Consider the following 5975-nt stretch of genomic DNA (forward strand, 5'->3'; position numbering starts at 1 on the left):
GAATCTCAAGCACACCTGCATTCTTATCATGGGTTTGTATTCTGTTTTATTAACAGTTTTATTTAACATTAGTGTTAAGTATCAGAAAGAAAATAGTTATTGAGTTATTTATTCTGTTGACTTTCAAAACAATGTGAAGTTGTTTGCTGTCTGATGCGTCGGAAGCCACGTCACAGACGACGTGCTAACGTCACCAAATTGATTGGATTGATTACTTTTGCATGTTATCATCCTTGTGTGTATAAGGTGTGTTCAAACTGCTTGTCAATATGTATATGGTAATTCTGTAATGTCTTTTGTGTTTAAGGCGATGGGCAGTTCAAGATTGATGTCGTTCAAGAAGTTAATGACCACTGTTGAGGTTGTGAGCTACAAATACCCAGAAGAGGCAGCGCTTACATTGGAATTCCTACAGAAGTAAGCAACACGTATGTTATGAAATGTCTATCTGTTTATTTAATTGAAAATAATGAAGTATATTGTAAGACACAGATGATGTGATAAGCTCGTTTGACAGATGTAAATAGGAGACCATTGGAAATGTAAGTTAAGCAATTTATAAACAAATATTTTAATTGGCAAGTATTAGGGTTAACAGTTAATTTAATGAACTTAAAATACTGTATGATTGATTTTCCATCTCCAACCTGCATGTTACTCTGTAGTTCAGTTTCATTCATTTCATTTTTATCATTATCCATTTCTTTTAGAATTTTCCTGTGAAGAAATCCTAAATGAGGGTTGAGGTGAAGGCAACCAGGTGGGTTTGTATTCTATTTCATTTAACATTAATGTTCAATATTGAAAAGAAATTGAGTCTTTGAGTCATTTATTCTGTTGACTTTTACAATAATGTTAAGTTGTTTGCTGAACACGCCTTCAAAGGTGTTCAAAGATGCTTGTCATTATGTATATGGTCATTTTGTAATGTCTTTTTTGTTTAAGGTGATGGGCAGTTCAAGATTGCTGTCGTTTGAGAAGTTAATGAACAAATCTTCTTTCCTGTTGCGGTTGTGAGCTACAAAATACCCAGAGGAGGCGGCACTTACTCTGGAGTTCATACAGAAGTAAGCAACACGTATGTTATAAAAAGTGTATGAAGCATTTGGTCGTGTTGCTGTTTATTTAGTTGAAAATAATGAAGTATATTTTAGGACATAGTTGATTTGACGAGCTCATATGACCGATGCAAATGAAGACTATTGGAAATGTAAGTTAAGCAATGTGTAAACAATTGGAAAGTATTATGGATTGCAGTTGATTTAATGAACTTAAAATACTGTATGACTACTTTTCCACTCCAACCTGCATATTACTCTGTAGTTCAGTTTAATTCATTTCATTTTTTTGTCATATCCATTTCTTTTAGAATTTTCCTGTGAAGAAATCCTGAACGTGGTTTGAGATGAAGGCAACCAAGTGGCTATGCATTCCTCCAAGACTCTTGCATGAACAATTCCAAACAAAAATCCATGTAATATTTGAGTTTTTAAATTGAAAAACATGGCACTTGCATTAAACATTCAGTTAAATGGTAAAGAATACATCCCATATAATGAATTGCATCACTTCAATGATATTTCTGTTATAATGAACTTCAAAATTCTGTTGTCAAGCCACTGGAGTCACATACTTTATACCTTTCTGGACCTTGAAAATGGTAGTTGCATAGACAATCAATAGAGGGACAGAAAGTACCCAGATACTCTTAATTTGTGTTCTATAAATGAATGAAAGCCTTATGGGTTTGGAATGGTATGAGTAATTAACTGAATTAACATTTTTTGTGTGAACTATCCCTCTAAACAATATTGTTTTCTCTTAGAAGAAAAAAAGTTTTGAGACTTGACTGTTGTACAGTTTGAAGTTTAAATTTTGTGACCACTTTTTAGTACAACACCTGTATTGTACAGATGCTCATGTTTTCTTTTATTTTGTAAATTCTGTCCGTTACTGTTTAAAGCTAAACTATCTTTTACAATACAGCTATTTTGCCTGAGTTGACACATTGTTAAATGAATTGAGTATTTGATGTTGTTTAGTCCTAACCCACTTAAGTCAAACAAAAGCCATTGAATGCACTTTTAAGAATGTTTACATGAAGTAAAAATAAACCATGTTCAATTTGTATATTGTGCTGGATTTATTTGCTTTATGTATATATAAATATATAAATATACCATTAAAACAGAAAAAGTCCTGTTTTTTTACCGGTGGCAGACTGTAAATTAACGGGCTGTAAATTTACGGTACAAAGTCCAGGTAATGAGCTGCCAGTACTTTTACCGTTTTTTTACGGAATTTTTTTTTACAGTGTATAAATTCACAATTCTGAGAAAAAAAGTCAGAATTATAAAATATAAAGTCAGAGTTGCAAAACAAACTTAAATTCAGAGGAGAAAAGTCAGAATTACAATATGTGAACTCCAAATTCAGAGGAAAAGGGGGAAAAAGTAAAACATTTTATCTTGCCATCTGACTTTTTATCTTACGATTCTCAAGACAGAATTCTAAGACAATGTCAGAATTGCAAGATGTAAAGGCAAAGCTGCAAAACAAACTCATTCAAAGAAAGTCAAAAATACAAGATGTAAATGCAGAATTCAGAGACAAAAGGAAAAAAGTAGAATTTTTATCTTGCAATTCTGACTTTATATCTTACGATTCTCACTTTTTTTCTCTAAATTGCGAGATATAAATTCACAATTCTGGGAAAAGTCAGAATTCTATGATTTAAAGTCAGAACTGAAAGATATGAAGTCTAAGTTGCAAAACAAGCTCAGAGGAGAAACAATATATGAACTCAAAATTCGGAGGAAAAAAATGGGGAAAAAATTCTGAATTGACTGTTTATCTTATGATTCTGACTTTTTCTCAGAATTGCAACATAAATTCACAATTCTGAGAAAAAAGATAAAATTCTAAGATATAAAGTCAACAAACTCAAAGAAACAGAAAAGGTCAGAATTACAAGACGTAAACTCAGAATTCAGAGGAAAAAAAGGGAACAAAACTAAGAGTGAACTGCAAGACATAAATACACAATTCTGAGAAAAAAGTCAGAATTCTGAGATATGAAGTCAGAGTCGCAAAACAAACTCAGAAATTCAGAGGACAAAAGTCAGAATTAGAAGATGTGAACAAAGAAATTCAGAGAAAAAAGGGGAAAAAGTGGAATATTTTATCTTGCAATTCTGTCGTTACATCTTATGATTCTCACGTTTTGTGAACTGTGAGATATAAATTCACAATTCTGAGAAAAAAAATCAGAATTTTAAGATATAAAGTCAGAATTGCACAATAAAAAAAAAGTAAGAATTTTGAGATTCTAAAAAAAAAAAAAAAAAAAATTGCCAAATGTGTACTCATAATTCTGAGGAAAAGGTCAGAATTGCATGACGCAAACTCATATATATTTTGCAATTTTGATAATTTCTCAGAATTGCGAGTGTATATGGATTTTGTTATGAAGTCTGTTTTTTTTTTTTTTTATCCTGTAGTGGAAAAAATTATAAAATAAAATAAAATAAAATAAAATAAAATAAAATAAAATAAAATATTAAATTAAAATAAATAAACAGACCCTGAGATGAGTTGATATAATGAACAGTATCTCAGGTCTTTTTTTTTTTTTCCTTTTTTATTAGGAATATGACTTGATGCTCATGAAAAACATAATACATAATTATAAACATTTTTCAAAAGCATCATTCATTTATTAACAAAAAATGAGGAAAAAACTACTGAGTGCATCTTTAAAACCTCATTAGCTAGATGTCGCTTAATGTGACTCACATTAATGTGGGTTTGTTCATATTCCTCTATCAGTGAGATAGAGTACCCATGATGCATTGCTTCACAACATGTGTTAATTAACAGCATGAATGTTTTTAATGTTTCTATGACGTCTCCAAAAGGTTTCTTACAAATTACACCTGTAATTTTAAAACAATATTCAGTTAAAGCTCTAAATATTAAAGTATCTTCCCAAAGCTGTGAACGCAGTCTGCTAATTTAATAACGTGATTTTAATCAAGATCTACAGAACCCTTGGAGAAATTTCTTAATGAACTGGACCTTGTTGGGTGTGAAAGCAGTCTGAGAAGTCAAATGAGATGCTGATTACCCATAATCCTCCTTAGCAAAGAACTTTTTCTTACTTATTTGGACAGCGTAAATAATCAAGCTAATTAAACTGACTGAGCTCGACCGGAGCACATTTACGAAAGTCCTTTTCCTCTAACAATACATGAGGTCAAAATGTACCAAAAGTGACTCTGTTATATATACACAAGCATCTACACTGTTTTTACCTGTATGGTTTATTTTTAGACCAATTAACTTGTGTTGTATTGTATTCAGTTTTATATAGGAAAGGAGTTTTGCTTTGCACAAAGGAGTGATGCATTCTGGTACTGCAGGGGTCTGAGATAATAAAGCACTTTGTTCACAGACATCAGCTGGGAATCATGTGTTATGCACATAATACGGCATTATTTACCGTTTCTGCGAGCTCTCATGCTCCACAGAAGAAATATACATGTCTACATCCTTCAGTTAAACACTTCAGCGCTGACAGAAAATGTAAAACATCTACAATATATTGACTGTAATGTATTGCTTTGTGTTCTGTTGCACTCCACAGTGAGCCGCTATGAATATTTTAGAGCAGTTGCACATAAAACAGTCACACAAAACAGAAATGAAGTAAAATTTCCATTGAGATTTCCATTAAGGGGAAAAAATGAATATTTTCACATTCTTGATTGATGCAATGAAAAATGTTGTAAGATCGATATTGTTTTAATGACGTCTTTTCTTATTACATTTTCTACTACTACACTCTTAATGGGGAAAAAAGTGAAAGAAGAAACTATTAACGATTATTATAATGATAATGAAAACTTAAAGCACTTTATCCAGTTCTGAAACAAGAAAAATATGATTTGTCCTCGTCCTAGTTTCCAAGGCCTTGTGACACACATATATGCAAATCCTGACAACATGATGGGAAGCTGTGTGTGTCCTCTGACGCGTCCCTGAGTGTTTTAGCTCCGTCATTCAGACTCCTTTGAACGTAGACATCTAATGTTAGCATGAAAGACAGCAGATAAGCTGCAGCCATGTTTAAACGATTGTTTGCGTATTTTAATGAATTCCTGGGAAGCGCCCTCTGGCTGGTGATTGATTGCACAAATGCAGTGCTTAATTTAACATGGCTTAGTAATTGCATCAGGTTCCCTGTGCACCAGCAGGAAAACCACTGACAGAGCAAGTCAATGAATGACACTCTACTGGATCCACTTTGGAAGGAAACTGAATGAAAACAACAGGAAGAACTATGGAAATAATTGTTTATATTTGCAAAGAATCAAATTGATCAAGGATGCATTTCATGAATTTAGTATAAATGAGACAGGAAGTGAGTGGGAGAGAAAGAGAGGGGGGTGGGAACGGGAAAGGTCCACGAGGCAGGATTCGAACTCGGGACACCCGAAGTGCACCCGATGTTTGTCAGTAAGAACTTGGTCCTTTTTCACTTAATTTTACCACGGATTGCAGGATTAGGATCTTTTTTTAATATCACCTTGATCGAAATGTAAGACCTAAACCTATAGTGGAAATACACATTATATTACATACATATGTAATATTTAATGTGTTTAATGTAAAAAGGAAACTAAATTTTATTGCTGTCATAAATTATATTTATTACTACTAGACAATGTTCCACACAAAATATCCCCACAAAAGTACAACACCACCAAGATTTTTGGTGGTGTAAACAATTTATTCCAAAGCAATATTTTCAGTGTTCTATTAGCTTTGACATGCTTTTTACTTTTTAAAAGTATGCATCACGTTTCATGTCAAATTATTACAATTTATGGATAAATTCTATAGGGCTGTTATCAGTCAGATTAAATAATTTACACTTCAAAATTACAACTGCAATAAATAATGTTATGAGATTA

The 5975-nt window shown here is 32.3% G+C and overlaps 1 long non-coding RNA gene across 1 annotated transcript; it reads left to right on the plus strand.

The window, feature by feature from the left end:
• Positions 1-584: 584 nt before the first annotated feature.
• LOC127180168 (uncharacterized) lies at positions 585-1611 on the plus strand. Its single transcript, XR_007829594.1, has 3 exons — positions 585-760; positions 946-1067; positions 1370-1611. It is a non-coding gene; the product is annotated as an uncharacterized LOC127180168 (long non-coding RNA).
• Positions 1612-5975: the final 4364 nt, after the last annotated feature.

The sequence above is a fragment of the Labeo rohita genome, chromosome 17 (genome assembly GCF_022985175.1).
Source record: "Labeo rohita strain BAU-BD-2019 chromosome 17, IGBB_LRoh.1.0, whole genome shotgun sequence".
NCBI classification, from domain to species: Eukaryota; Metazoa; Chordata; class Actinopteri; order Cypriniformes; family Cyprinidae; genus Labeo; species Labeo rohita.